The following is a 15916-nucleotide window of genomic DNA, read 5'->3' as shown; positions in this document are numbered from 1 at the left end:
TTTATATCATCCAAAGGTCCATCCCAAGCTGAGGGAAGAGAAGCCTGGGTCCTAAGTTTCTTGCATGACGTTTCCAAGACAATGTGCTCTCTCTTTACAGGGAGAGGGGGACAGAGAGAGAGAGCAAATTTTAGCCTCAAAGAAAGAAGGATTACCAGGCAATAAATATGCTGCTCCATCCTTCTCATGAGGCATGCCGGCCCTTAAAAAGGAACTACATCCTTAACCCACAGCTATTTTTTGAAGTGGCAGTGGCTCACAGTATTTCTTGCAGTGGAGGGCCCTGAGCTCCTTCTGGAATCTCTACCACCAGCAGTAGTGGGCCAGGGCATGGTTGGCCTCGACCATCTTGTGCATGTCATGCTTCCTCTTGATCACGGGGCCCTGGTTGCAAAAAGCCTCCAGCAGCCCATGCGACAGCTTCTCTGGCTGGCATCAGCATCCCCTGGTGCCACTTAGTGATCATCCACTTTATGGCCAGGAAGTGGTGACATTGGTAGGGTAAGGATCCAGGGATCCAGGAGAAATGGCCTCCCTTGAGGATGGGTATCAGCCCAATCACAGGCTCATAGTTTTTCACTGCTTAGTGGAAGATGGTGTAGGGCAGGAGTTCCCAACCCCCAGGCCACGGACCCATGGTAAGGTTCATGGCCTGTTAGAAACCAGGCCACACAGCAGGAGGTGAGTGGCGAGCAAGCAAGGTGAGAAAGCCAGCATTACTGTCTGAGCTTCACCTCCTGTCAGATCAGCAGCAACATTAGATTCTCATAGGAGCTCGAACCCTATTGTGAACTGCACATGCGGGGATCTAGGTTGCACACTCCTTATGAGAATCCAATGCCTGATGAAATCATCAATCCCTTCCACCCCTCTCCCATCAACCCCCTCTCCCCTCTCTGTGGAAACCAGTTTCTGGTGCCAAAACGGTTGGGGACCTCTGGTGTAGGGGTTGTGTTCAGTGGTTGCCTGTTCCCCTGCAGAAGCATCATGGTACTTCTCATAGCTTCCAGAACCTGAGTCATGCAGGATCTGGCTAGTACTTTGTTTTCTCCCTTCATCATCATGTTGGTGAATTTACTGATTGTGGGGTCTTCAAACACAGAGCTCGTTGTCATTGTTGGAGCAGCTTTGATGAGCTGAGTCTCCTTGAGTTCCTGATCATTCTTCTCCTCCTCAGTTACTTCAGCCACTGGCTTGCCATAATGTTCCTTGTCAATCAAGGGATCTCTGAATTCAGGACCCTAGCAGCTCCACCTCACTTGGGTTAGCCCTAGAAGCTGCAAGACAGTCTGCCGCAAATCCAGTGCCAGGCCTGCCCTCTTACACACTTCCTTTTTCTTTTTTTGAGACCAAGTCTCACTCTGTCACCCAGGCTGGAATGCAGTGATGCGATCTTGGCTCACTGCAAGCTCCACCTCCCGGCTTCCTGCCATTCTCCTGCCTCAGCCTCCCGAGTAGCTGGGACTACAGGCGCCCGCCACCATGCCTGGCTAATTTCTTGTATTTTTAGTAGAGACGGGGTTTCACCATGTTAGCCAGGATGATCTCGATTTCCTGACCTCGTGATCCTCCTGCCTCGGCCTCCCAAAGTGCTGGGATTACAGGCGTGAGCCACCATGCCCGGCCCCCTTACACACTTTCTAAAGCACAACTCTGTTTATTAATTCAACCATTTATTCACTCATTCACTCATTTATTTAATAACATGTAATATAAACACACTGTGTGCCAGGAACAGATTATTTTATTTCCCTCTTTAAGTTCCTTTAACAGTGCCTTGACTCCTTGTTATTTGTGCCTATGTACATTCTGTGTTCCTGCCTCCACCTCCTGCCCATTCCCTTGATAAACTGCTACATGTTCTTCATAACTCAGCTCAAATTTCTCCTTATTCATTCATTAAACTCTGCCCAGCACTGGGGATATATAGCAATAAACAAAACTGACAGATATCCCTGCTCTCACAGAATTTACATGAGGGAAACAGACAATAGATAATTGAACGAGATCTTCAGATTGTGACAGGTGCTGTGATAAAAAAGAAATGTAACGCAATAGGGAGAGAGAGAGAGTGAGTGAGTCTGTGCGTGTGTGTGTGGGTTTAGGAAGGGTAGGAGTATAGTTTAAATAGGGTGGTTCGTCAGAGAAATCTTTTCTGATGAGGTAGCACTTGAGCTGAGAACTGAATGAAGTGAGTGAGCCATCTAGCAATCTGGAAGAAGAGTGCTCTAGGGCAAGGGAAGAGCAAGTGCTAAGGCGCTGTGGCGGATGCATGTCAGAGCGCTGGAGGAGCAGCATGGAAGTTGGAAGCCATTCAGTGAAAGGAAGCACAGCAAGTCTCTGTGATGTCACTGCTGGTTTTGCACAGCAGCGTCAGGCACTCATTTCCCTGTGCTCAGGTAGCGCCTAGTATTAAATTGTACTGGTATGACATGGTATATGGTTGTCGTTATTTGTTTATGCTTGTCTAATTGCTAACAACACTGCATGCCCTGAAGGGTGGGGACCATTTTGTACCTTTTTTTTTGTATCCCCAGGGCCCATCCCTGTGCTTGGCAGGTACTTGGACCTTTGCTAAATGGGTGAGTCAGAGGCCCTCAAGATGCTTTCTTATGCTTGAGTCACCTGATTGGGTTTCTTTGTTCTTACTTCTCCCGGTACTCTTCTGGAGTAGGGCTTTCATTACCTCTCTCTAACACTTGGTATTGATGTTTGACCAGCTTTGGCTACTTCCCTCCGGGAACCTTGAATCTTGGACATTCCTCTGTTGATTTCCATTTGTGACCCTCTACTCCTCCTCAGATTTCTTTTTTTCTTTTTTTTTTTTTTTTGAGACGGAGTCTTGCTCCGTCTCCCTCCGTCTCCCAGGCTGGAGTGCAGTGGCGCGATCTCGGCTCACTGCAAGCTCCGCCTCCCAGGTTCACGCCATTCTCCTGCCTCAGCCTCCCGAGTAGCTGGGACTACAGGCGCCCACCACCACGCCCAGCTAATTTTTTGTATTTTTTTAGTAGAGACGGGGTTTCACCGTGTTAGCCAGGATGGTCTCCATCTCTTGACCTCGTGATCCGCCCGCCTCGGCCTCCCAAAGTGCTGGGATTACAGGCATGAGCCACTGCCCCCGGCCTCCTCAGATTTCTTATGTGTTGCAGTGATAAGTATGGCTGTGTGGGCATTGCCGCTGAAGGGCTCTACATGTTGGAGCTGTGGGAAGGCTCATACTGACAGCAGTAATAAAGGAAGATAAATGCAGAAGGCAGGGGCAGAATATGGAAGGACTTGCAAGTTGAGCGATAATAAAAATATCGGCAATTGACTGTTTTTGTTTACAAAAGTCATGCTGAGATTCTACTTTTAATATTTTACAAATACTTCACTATCGTCATAATCTTTTTTGTGCTAGAGTGAATAAGTTTTAAACTTTAGCTTATTTTTCGATGACCAAAATGTCATATACGCATATGTTATAATAATATGGTTTTATAAGATGTCAGATCCTGAAAATAGATGACATCTATAAAATGAGACAATGTATCTCTCTCTTTGTTTCTCAGAGTGGGGATTGGCGGGTTTTTTTAAAGATAAGTATCTCAAAAATTGCAAATACAGGTGCGAATCACTAGCAAACAAAAAAGCCTCTAAATTGTTAAAATAGCTTTTATCATGAATAGGAGCAAAGTTTATATACCTTATTATAAAACAATTTTTGGCCTTCTGATGTAAAACCTACTTACTCTAATTTCATACATAATTATAATGTTGGTATCTATTTCATTAAGTCACAGCAGATTAAAAGTAATAAATTAACAGGACAGGAAAGGTGGTAGAGGAAATCACAGCAACAAAACAGACGGGAGGATGCCAGATTGCATAGAGGCAGGAAGACTTAGAGAAGCAGACCTCGAGTCCTCAAAATGATAGCCATGACCTCTACATCCAAGATAAAACAACTCAGGCACCCTTTTAGTCACTGTTACATAAGTGCACAGTGACTTATCTGCAGTGTCAAATCAAAAGATTCATTTTTTTTTTTTAAGTTTGTTTGTTTGGGTTGTTTGTTTGTTTTCAAATTCCATTTGGTAGCAAAGCCTAACTTGTCTTGTACTTGTTTGGCAGCAAATCTTATCTGAACTGATGTGAGGCAACTTAGAAAGTTCATTCTAATTTGTGGGAATATGTTTTGCTGCAGAAATAATGTGTTAATTACAGACCTTATTTGGGGTGGGATGAATATATGGTATAAGTACCATGTTCCCTTTACAAAATTAAAAACATCTGGTTGCAAGGGTTTTGATTAAAGGGTTGTGTACCTCTGTAGTACAGTCATGAATGCCCAGAATGATGAGTGTGGTTAATAAGATCAGAAATGCATCCTTTGGCCAGGTGCAGTGGCTCACGCCTGTAATCCCAGCACTTTGGGAGGCCGAGGCAGGCAGATCTCTTGAAGTCAGGAGTTCGAGACCAGCCTGGCCACTATGGCAAAAACCCATCTCTGATAAAAATACAAAAATTAGCCGTGCGTGGTGGCATATGCTTTTAATCCCAGTTACTTGGGAGGCTGAGGCAGGAGAATCCCTTGAGCCCGGGAAGCGGAGGTTGCAGTGAGCCAAGACTGTGCCACTGCACTCCAGCCTGGGTGGCAGTGTGAGACTCTGTCTGAAAGAAAGAAAGAAAGAAAGAGGGAGGGAAGGAGGGAAGGAAGGAAGGAAGAAAGGAAGGATGAAGGAAGGAAAGAAGAGAGGAAAGAAAGAAATGCATCCTTCATACGATAAAGTGAAGAAAATACTTTGAAAGCTTTGCATTTGGTACGAAACTTAGTGTTTTTGGAAAGCCAACAAGTGTTTATAGTACACTTTAGAGATTCTCTCTTTCTTTCTGTGTGTGTGTGTTGGGGGTTGTGTATGTGTTTCTGAGTCCTTTAAGATGAAGTTACATTTGAAATCTGTGGGATATATTTGCTCTTGCCTTGCCCAAATTGGGATTTCTTAGCAACCAATGAATTTTTGATTAAAAAAAACAAAGCAAAAACAAAACTGGGATTTCTGTGCTGTGATCAGGAAAATGATCTTTAAGGTTGTTGGAATTACCTTGAGTACAAGTGATCTCAGTGAGATAGCTATTGATAAATGTGAATTTGCATTTTAAAACTTTCCAAATTCGTAATAGGAGTTTTCTTTCGTTTTATTTTCCCTGCTGAGGATTCTGCTGTTAAGGAAGAAGAAAGTTTGGGTGCCAACTAAAGGAAACAGTGTCTGTGTTTGCAATGCCAATGAGCTTACCCAGGGGAAATTGTTAAATAGCCTAAGGATTATTCTAGCTCAGCAATCCTAAAGATACAAAAATGCAACTTTGGACATTAGGGATGGGAGTTTTAAAAATCTGCCCGAGTTCTATCTAGCAGGAGTAAAGAATTGAGAAACATGAAAAATCCACAATGAATAATAAAATATTGCTAAGTTAAATTTTCTCTGCTACAAAATAATACAGGTCCATGGCTTAAAATTCAATTATAGAAATAAATTAACTGAAATAGTGAAAGTGACTCCTATTACACTGTCACCCCTCTCCTATAAAAATACTGGTAGAATGTTGGCTTATATTTATTTGTTATTCTTTTTTACATAAGTTAGTTCATACTACATTATGTATTGCAACATGCTGTCTCCCCCCACCTTAATAAATATATATCTTGCTGTCTATCCTAGCTAGTAGTTAATGTCACCACCTCATTCTTTTCAACTGTATAGTAGGAATTCCATTTTAAAGCTCTACTATAATTTTAAATAGATAGTTTTTTGAAGATTTTTCCCCCAGTTATTTTATTTTCTTCCCTTTTCATTCTCATCTGCTTTTTTTTTTTTTTTTTTTTTTTTTTTTGCTTAGGCACAAGTAGGAAAATAAAAAGCCTAGATCTGATTAGAAAAAGCTGTAAATAGTGAGATAAGTGCTGTTTGTAAATGGCAAATTTCCAGTTCTGCAGAACAAACAGCACCATTCTCTCAAAAAGATAAAACAAATGTCTCTTTTGCATTTTAAAGAACATTCAGCTGTTAGTAGTAAATGGATCAATAACTCTCAAATTCAAAAATTAAATTTCCCTCAGTTATACAGAACATTAAAATTTCTGGAGGAAATCAACCTTTTCATAAAAACCATAAAAACAAACTTTCACATTTAAAATTGGAAACAGAATATCTGTGCTCTTGTTCAGAAAGAAGTTTTTTTTTTTTTTTTTTAATCTACAGAGCTCATCAGTCATTCAAAGGTCAGAGATAATAGGGAATGAGACATTCTGATGACCTGAGTCCAGGTAAATAAGAGAATATGACTGGAGCACTTTCAACACAAATTAGAGCAACGATTCCATTGTCCTTCTTCCGTCATTCTGTCTCATCTCTTTTAGCCTTTCCCTAGCCGTGGTTGTCTCACTGCATTAAGGTCTTCCCTACTGTATGCAATTCCACAATTTTTCTCCCAGGAGGGACAAGAATAGTAATTAAGATGAGCACCTATGATTCACCTTACAATACTATTGCAACTTACCTGTGTTAGCTTCCTCATTTCATTCCTTTCCTGTCTTTCAGAGGTAACTACTATCCTGAATTTTGTGATAAACATTCCTTTGTTTACAAACAAATTTTTAACAAACATGTGTTGCTCCTAAATAATATATCATTTAGTTATGCTTTTCTGAGCTCTCTAAAAAGGATATCTTATCATGCATAATCTTCTATGACTTTTTTCACTCAACTCCAAGTTTCTAAGGGTAATCTATACTGCTGAACATAGTGGTTGCTTCCTCATGTTCACTGCTATAGAATATTTTGTTAACAGAATATACTAGAATTTATTTCTCTTTCTTGCTGTTTTACATATTTATAAATTTTATTATTATGATTTCTTCTTCTATTCATACATTATTGGGGAGTCTGTTTTTTTTTTTTTTTTTTTAGATGGAGTCTCGCTCTGTCATCCAGGCTGGAGTACAGTGGTGGGATCTCAGCTCATTGCAACCTCCTTCTCCTGGGTTCAAGTGATTCTCCTGCCTCAGCCCCCAAGTAGCTGGGATTACAGGCATGTGCCACCACACCCGGATAATTTTTTTTGTATTTTTAGTAGAGACGGGGTTTCACCATATTGGTCAGGCTGGTCTTGAACTCCTGACCTCGTGATCTGCCTGCCTCGGCCTCCCAAAGTTCTGGAATTACAGGCATGAGCCAGCATGCCCGGTGGGGAGTCTGTTTTTAAATCCCATTTAAATTAATCTTTAGAAATTAAAATGTACAATTAATTAAAATTTCATTTTAAACTTAAATGTTTAAAAAATTAGTCTGCTATTGATTTCTAACTCTACTGCCTTACAAACAGATGAGTCAAGATCAGAGGTCAGTGATTCACCATCCTATGGGCCACACTTGGCCTGTCACCTGTTTTTCTGCAGCTGGCAAGCTAAGAATGGTTGGTACATTTTAAATGGTCAAATAACACAAAAGAAGGATAATATTTTGAGGTCTGTAAAAATTACATAAAATTCAAATTTAGTGGGTCTTACATTAATTGGAACATAGTTAAGGTCATTTGCTTATGTATCGTCTATGGCTGCTATTGAGTTACACAGTGGCAGAGTTGTGTAGTTGCAACAGAGACCACTGACCTCCAAAACCTTAGCTTTTGTTATCAGGTCCTTTACATAAAAAGATTTTTAACCCCTTTTCTAGATGATGCAAATTCTCAGAAATGTATTAAGGTATGCTGGTTAATTTTTACAAATATTTCTTATGGGTTTGTTGAGTATGTGTATTCTCTAATTGCTATATGCCACATATGTATTATATGTATGATATATACATATATATAGATAGATATAGGTCTCTATATAAGTAATCTATATATATATTGAGAGAGATAGAGATAGATATAGAGAGATATCAATAACTTAACAGTGGTTGAATGGGTGTTGAAATAGCTACACTATGATAATAGGTTTTTCAATTTCCTCTTGTAGATTTTATCATTATGTGATGAGCTTTTCTAGTCACAATAATGCTTTTTTATCTTAAAGTCCATTGCGTGTGATGTCAACATAGCTATACCAGCTTTAATTATTATATAATTGATATATCTTAAGCTTTTCCCGTTCTTATGTTTGTAAATAACATATAGCTATATCTTTAAAAACTGCCTTGACTCTGTCTTTTAACTAGAGAGTTTAGTCCATTTATATTGTGATTATTTACATGCTTGAATGTTTTTCTCCTCTGTCTTTACCTTCTATCTTTCTATGTGTCTCCTTTTCTTCTACATTTCTTTTTTCTTGCTTTTTTATGGCTTACAGAGGAAGACTGATTGTTAATATTTGTTTACTTCTTCTTATTTTTCCCTTCCTCTACTGGTTTAGAATTTCTACATCACATTTCCGTTCTTTTAGAGTCTTTAAGATATTGTAGAGCATAATGGTCAAAACCATGTTCTCTGCTTGAATTCAAATCCCAACTTCATCACATACTAACTCTACGATTTATGACCTTTGTGTGTGTGTTTGTGTTTACCTGTAAAATTGAGGTTGTGAAGTACCATATAGATCATTTCTCTTAAAATCTTATTGTGAATATTTTTCTTAAGGACACTTAAAATTAATATATTAACCTCCTCAAAACAATACAAGAACCTTAGAATGATTTAACTCTAATTATCCTCCTTCTGACTTGTAAGTTATTCTCTAGCATTTAAATTGTGTCTTTTAAGCTTCACGATTTCATATTATTTATTAATATTATTTTTTACAGACCAGGCCTCTTTATATTAACCCAAATATTAATCAGCTTATTTGTTCACCATTTTTTCTTGTATTCCAGTATTTCCTACTGGGTCACTTTCCTTCATCTGAAAGTGTACTTCAGAAGTTCCTCTAGTGAAGGTGGTAAAAAGAATAGTTTTTAATCTAAAAATGTCTTAATTTCATTTTTGTTCTCAAAATGTAATTTTTCTGGACACTAAATTATAGGTTGACAGCTATTTTCATTCAACATTTGGAAGATATTCCACTCTCTTCTGGCTGCCATATTGCTGTTGAAAATTATTCGGTCTACTTGTTTTTCTTTTGTAAATAATATTCCCCCCCCTTGATTCTTTTAAGATTGCCTTCCCCCTGGTGTTTTGAAATTTCACTGTGGTTTATATTGGTTTGCTTTTTTTCATGCATCTTATGTGATACATGTATATGTACTGCCTCTATTTCATTTCCTTTTCAGGTATCCTACTTGATACATGTACATAGCCAGGACTTCCTCTTTTTGTAGATTCATGTCCTGTGTTAATCTGGGAACAGTGTTAGCTATTGTGTCTTCTCTTGTCTTTACTCCATTCTTTGTGGTCTCTCATTCTGTGATTCTATTTAGAGATGAGTAATATCTTAACATTCTCTATATTCCATGTCTCTTAATGTTTATTATTTTCTTTTTTCACCTTCTGTGATGCATTCTGCATAATTTCTTTATATGTAGCTTACATTATTCTTTTCAACTATGTTTAATCTACTCTTTAACTCATTTATGGGGTTTTATATTTTAGAAGTTATATTTTTCTTTTCCAAAAGTTCTAGTGGGTTCTTTTTCATGTATGCCTAGTCATCTTAGATATTTATTTATGATTTTAATTTTTAATTTCTTTATACAGCCAGATCATAGCTAATTAGTTTTTTTGCCTCATAAATCGAATTATGTTTGTTTATTCTGCTAACACTCATGTCTGCAGAATTTTCTTATATGGCTTGAGATCTTTGATTATGAATTCCTATTTGGTTGATGTTTATTAGTGGGAAATTCTGGGACACTAACTTGAGGTTATTTTTCTCCAAAGAGGATTTCTGTCTATCTCTGTTGGGCACTTGTGGGCCCAGGGACCTGAAACCATACTGACTTTCTTCCAGCAGAGTCAGCTAACATGGGATTTAAAAGATTAGCTTCTTCACCTTGTAGCCGGTTTAAGTCTTATTTAAAAGATTACTGCCCACCCCACCTGCTTCAGCAATTTTGTTTTGTTTTGTTTTCATTTTGGACCCTGAGAGAGTCCCTTTACTATCTCAGAGTCCTACAATGCATATCAAAGTATATTTTATGCAGGATCCAGGTGATGTGTAGCCGGAGAACTTTTCAAATCATCTAATTTACCTTTCTGTGTGAAGCTTAAAAAAACATACATGCCAACTCTCTACATGCATGTAAGTATAGTGTATAAGATGGGGAGTTCTTTGCCTGAAGGAGCTCCCAATGTCCTCTACATTTTATTTTGTTTCCTCTTTTTTCTTAGAGTTTCATTATCTTTTCCATGTGTTTCATTTGGTCTCTTTCCCCTTTTTCCTTCTTTCAAAGTTCTCTCTTGATTTACCCTCTTACCTCATCTACACTATTGGATTCAACTACATTATTATTTCAAATTATAATTATTAATTGAATCCAAAAGCATTTGTTGAATGAATGACCATTTCACACTCATTAAATTCTTCAAAAGATTCAAGTTCTTTTCAGATGCTTTTTACTCAAGTAACACTGGTTGGATTTTCTTCCCTTTGTGGAAAACTAATTCTTAATTATTAAAAAAGATGGAAAAGCAAAAGATTTCATCCATGGGTAAGCAAAGTTGTATATTCATTTATTTATTTTTAACTAACATAGTTTCTTTTTGGTGAAAATAGAGGTTATATTTGGAAAAAACTTCCTTGTTAAGAATACTTCCTATCATGCTTCAAAATTTCCATACATTTCTAATTACATATTACAAAAGAAATTAGGGCATTTTGACATTTGAAGGCTAAAGCAAATTGAGTTTGTTAACCCAAATGGGTGTAAAGAACCATAACTAACAAGAAATGTAAACATCAGTTACAAAGTAAGAAGCAAGCCCAAGCACCTCCTAAAGTGAGAACAAATATAATAATCCAAGCAATTTGGTTTGTTCTTTCAAATGCGAAATAATAACAATGTGAAATAATAACAAGGGTGGTAGCCAACCTGAAATTACTTGTCTACCAAGTTATACTTAGAAGATTTAGATCATAATAATAATAATAATATTCTAAGCTACAGTGTACCTTTTCTAGATTTACTCATGGATATGTTTTACGTTATATGGCTTTAAGGCTCTGAGTCTACAGAGGTGTACACAGCAGTCCCTAAATTGTATTCGTACATCAGATTGGGGAGTGGGAGTGAACAGGGATGTTTGAAGAATTCTCACTCTTGGGTAATGTGGAGATAGCTCTTCCTCCCCAGATAAAATTCAGTCATTATAATTTCTCCACATTTTCTGTATGTAGCATTTATACCCAGCTGTAGACTCTGCTCCTGTATTTTGGGACAGAGTATTGCTCTGTCACCCAGGCTGGAGTGCAGTCACATGATCTTGGCTCGCTGCAACCTCTGCCTCCTGGGTTCAAGTGATTCTCATGCCTCAGCCTCCCAAGTAGCTGGGACTACAGGCATGTGCCGCCACGCCTGGCTAATATTTGTATTTTTAGTAGAGATGGGGTTTCCCCATGTTGCCCAGGCTAATCTCCAACTCCTGTCCTCTGGTGATAGGTTGGCCTCGGCCTCCTAAAGTGCTGGGATTACAGACGTGAGCCAATATGCCTGGCCTGCTCCATATTTTGAATGCCCCATTCACTCCAGGTATCTATCTCCGTTCTACATCATTCCTACATCATTTTCATCCCAAATGCCAACATAAACTAATGAGATTTTCAAAAAGGAAAAACTTGTGTACAGTGATACTCCAAATAGGTAAGTTTGACACAGATTCTTAACAAAAGTATAAGCCAGATTATTAACAATGGTTTTAGTGGGGATCACTAATACCAGAATGGGTTAATCTGAAAACAGATCTTATTTAACTAGCTTCGTTTTTTTTTTTTTTTTTTTTGAAAGAGTTTCTTGGACCAGTTGATTTGGGGATGCTAGAAACAGTAAATCTTTATTTCAGCAAAGCATCTGGAAAATATTCATGAACTCCATGTTGGTTATGGTATGGTTGCATGAACTAAAGTGCTTGAAAAGTGTTGGTTCATAAATGACTGTTATCTTGGAGATCTGTTTTGGCGGTGGGCTGTCTGAAGATACAGGGGAAAAGAAACCCCAAACCTAAGTGTTTTTTTCTATTCTCTTATTCAACAATCAACACAGAAGACTTCTGTAAGCTCTGGTTACCAAGAAGTGTGTGAGAATTTCCCCTACCAGCAATCAACCAATCAATCCTGCAGCAGACACAAGCTGGGTGTCTTCAATTCAATTCTGAAACTATCTACCTGGAGATAATGTCAGATCCTACAGGTTGAAGGCTCAGTCCCACAAGAATACCCTGACTTCAGATGCCAAACAAAAAAGCCCCAGGTGGCTTTACTTGTGCTTCTGGCTGAACAACTAGAAATTAGGGTTCCCGTGACTCCCTCCCTGAGTTTGGTTATTTTGCTAGACCTGCTCACAGAACTCAGGGAAACATGTTTACCATTTTCTTATAAAGGATATTACAGAGGATACAGTTGAAGAGATGCATAGCGTGATTTATGCCCTCTCTGGGAGCACCGCCATCCAGGAATCTCCAAGTGTTTAGTTATTCATGTTCCCCTCTCTGGAAGTGCATGTAACCCATTCTTTGTGGGTTTTTTTGTGGAGGCTTTATTGCGTAGGCGTGATTGATCAAGTCATGGGCCATTGGTGATCAGCTTAACCAACCCCGGAAGTTAGAGGGTGGAGCTGAAAGTTCCAACACACTAATCATGCCTTGGTCGTTCCTATGACCAGTCCCCATTCTGAAGCTATCCAGGAGTCCCCAGCCATCAGCCAATTCATTAAAATACAAAAAGATATTCATCACTTTGGAGATTTCAAGGATTTTAGGAGCTATATGTCTGGAAATGGGATGAAGACCAAATATATATTTTATAATATCACAGGCTCTTTTTAAAGCCTGTTCTGTGTTACTGTTTCTTACTAGACGTAAATGGAGCCAAATAAGGTATATTTATTAAATTTACAAATTTTATAAGTGAACACGAGTATTTATCAGAAATTATGTCCTAAAACAAACACGATAAAATTTAATAAGAATAAAACAAAAATTAAGATTTAAATACATATAAGTATAGACTATGTAAGGTGGAAGATATGGTTTAATTTAGTTTATGTGAGATCGACTTGGGTGTTCTATTTGAATCTAGGTAGTGTGTGCTTGGATCAAAGGGGTGGCTGATCAGCAGCTGGAGAACTGGAACTCAGTTCTTGGCCCACTGTATTTGAATGTTGTATTCTGAGTGCACAATTTAGAGAGGAGAATGAAAAATCAAAACACATTCAAAGCAAGGTGAGTAGTGTGATTATGGCAGCTCACTGTTATTTGAAAAATACTTAAAAGAATTTTTGAAGAAATGTATTAGATCTGTTGGTTACTTAGTAGTTGCTCCTACTATTTCAAGGCTTGCAGTGTCTATAAAGAATGAGATTCATATTGTGTGGTTCCTAGGGGCAGAACCAAGACCAGTAGTATCAGGGAAGTTGATTTGATGTTCATAAATGATACAGGCTATCGTGCTAAGCAGACCTGGTTGTTAATTCTGGCGTCAGCATTGGCTTTGGCAAAAAGAAGGAAACTTCTGGGTTTCATTTTCCTAATGTGTTTAATAGGTATAATAAGGCCTATCTCATTTTAAGGACTAGGAATAATGTGTGTAAATTGCTCAGTTCCTGGCATAGGTAAATATTCAACAAATAATCATGGTTATATGTAATGATAAAAATAGAAATTTACAACATTGGAAATGTTCAAGTGGATAGTGGTCCGGTGGAAATATTGGAGAGAGGATTCCCACTTAAAATAGGGGACTGGATTTAGCAGTTAGATCGATTCCAACTTTTAGAATGGTTTTAATGTCCACCTTGGCATGTTATGTCGTTTCTCCCTGACTGCTTTTATTTGCTTCACAAAGCAAGCAAGTCCAATCTCTTTTAACCGAGTTTAATTTATACGCTTTCGTGGACTTCTGGAAGTCAACTGACTTCGAAGGTAGGACAGCGTGGGGGGATGGCGGGAGTAGCTATGACAATGAGGAGTTTTAAGAGTGAGAAAACACAATGTCTGTGAGAACATGGACTTCTCTTTTAGAGGCTCCATGAGCTACTCAGAGAGGGGGTTACGAGGGTTGGTTAAGGTACGAGAGGCACAAAGTGAAAGAAGCCTCCACTACTTCAAACCACATCAGGGCTTTTGGCAAGAGCTACATGAAAAATAGGCTCCCAGGCAGCCGGGCGAGGCGGGTCTGGGCTTGCAGGCTGGCGCTGAGGACCGGCAGTTGGGAGACTCTCAGGGACCCGATGGAGGGCCTTGGGCACCACCAGTTTACCGCATGGGTTGGAGAGACAAAAAAAGAGGAAAGCGACAAAAGGGGGAAAATAGGTCCGATGGCCAGAAGAGGAAGACGAAGGCTGGCTGGTCATTAGGTGCAGCTTGTTTGCCGCCAAAGGGCAGGGGTTACGAGCTGTGCCGCCAGACCGGGTGTTGCAACCCGAGCGCTCCCTCCGCCCGGGGCGTCCATCCTCGCCGGGGGCGAAGCTCTCCACACGCTCTTTGCCCCTTCCCGCGCCTCCTGGCTGCTAGTCAGTCCTGCTAGGGCAGTTCTGGAAACCCGCTGTCGACTAGCTGCCTTGGTCCGACTTTGATCGCGGCCTTGATAACTTGGCGCAGCTCCCCGTCTCCTTTCCTCCGGTCCCTCTCCCGCCCACCCGGCCTCACCGGCAGCTTCGCCTACAGCGCTGGAGTCAACCAGAACTCCGCGGCTCGGCTGCCGGCAAGACCCGGATAGCGGATTCCGCTCCTGGCTGCGCGGCGCGCACTCGCCCGCCCGCCCGCTCGCTCGTTCCTCGCGCGGGCACTGGGCATGCGCGGCGCGCGGTTGGCACTGGCCGCGAGCGGGCGGGCGGCTCCAGACTTCTCAGGCAGCAGCTAGCGAGGCGGTCTCGCCCGGCGCGAGGCCGGCGCTGTGCTCGCCTGGGAGATCGCTGCTCTTCAGCTGGGCGCAGGAGGCGGCTCCGCGGCTCGCGGACGACTGGCTGGGCGCGAATCAGATTGGGGGGCTTTCTCCCGGTCCCCTCCCACCTCGTCTGGGCTCGCGGCGTCTCCGGGAAAAGCCGTGGCCCCGAGGGCGGATCCGAGGTAAGAGCCCCTTGGCGAAAGGCGCCGGTCCGGGGGTCCGGCGGCTTTGACTCTCTCGATTTTAAAAATCCGCCTTTGTGTGCTGGAATCGGAGCGGTGCCAGGAGCCGCGTCCGCCTCCCTTCACTTTGACTGCTTTCAACTGGTGTTGGCAGCCAGGTGCGCGAGGGCGCTGCGGCCGGAGGCATCCGCTCGCCGGGTCCGGGCAAGCCGCGGGGCCCGTGCAGACCCGCGCCCAGGGCTCCGGGAGGCTGGGCAGGGAGGGTTCGCCGTGGCCCAGTGATATTCATGGTAACCTGAGCTTCCGCAGATACACCTGCGCTCATCTGGTCCGTGGGGCGACTGCAGACCGAGTATCCCGATCTCGGCTTATTATGTTAGACTTGGGATTTGTGAGCTGCTCTGCCTACCCGCCTCAAATGGGGAGGGGTTCTTTTCAAAATGACCCTTTAGGGCAGGGTCCCACCCCCGTTTACCTCCTCGAATTAAGATAGCTAATTGTTTCGGAATCGTTATCAATGCCTAATGGCTGTTGACTTTCTTAGCTTGCTCCCCTTTACTCACCATTTTACTTTTGGGAAGACAGACGGCCTTTCTCCGGTTGTGGTCAGTTCATGCATTTCCCCACCCATGTACCCCCTGCTCTCTCCAATGTTCTCACTCTTACTTTCCTTCCTAGGACTACCTGTTTGCAAAATCTTTGCACCGATCGTTCTCCTGCA

General features: G+C 41.1%; 1 protein-coding gene and 1 pseudogene across 10 annotated transcripts in view; one reads left to right on the top strand and one right to left on the bottom strand.

The window, feature by feature from the left end:
* Positions 1 to 303: 303 nt before the first annotated feature.
* LOC129009971 (small ribosomal subunit protein uS7m-like) lies at positions 304 to 6558 on the bottom strand (annotated as a pseudogene).
* Positions 6559 to 13999: 7441 nt separating this feature from the next.
* EPS8 (EGFR pathway substrate 8, signaling adaptor) overlaps positions 14000 to 15916 on the top strand; it is a 171606-nt gene continuing 169689 nt past the window's right edge. For 8 of the 10 annotated variants that reach the window (XM_063672466.1, XM_054445144.1, XM_054445146.1 and 5 more), the window contains exon 1: positions 14000 to 15195. The gene's annotated coding sequence lies outside the window, so the exon portion shown is untranslated. Of the gene's footprint in view, positions 15354 to 15916 lie in introns of all 10 variants that reach the window. The other 2 variants (XM_063672464.1, XM_063672462.1) reach the window with 2 other exon arrangements.

The sequence above is a fragment of the Pongo pygmaeus genome, chromosome 10, assembly GCF_028885625.2.
Source record: "Pongo pygmaeus isolate AG05252 chromosome 10, NHGRI_mPonPyg2-v2.0_pri, whole genome shotgun sequence".
Taxonomy (NCBI): Eukaryota; Metazoa; Chordata; class Mammalia; order Primates; family Hominidae; genus Pongo; species Pongo pygmaeus.
The sequence above is the reverse complement of the archived record's forward strand: the minus strand, read 5'-3'. Positions and strand labels throughout refer to the sequence as shown.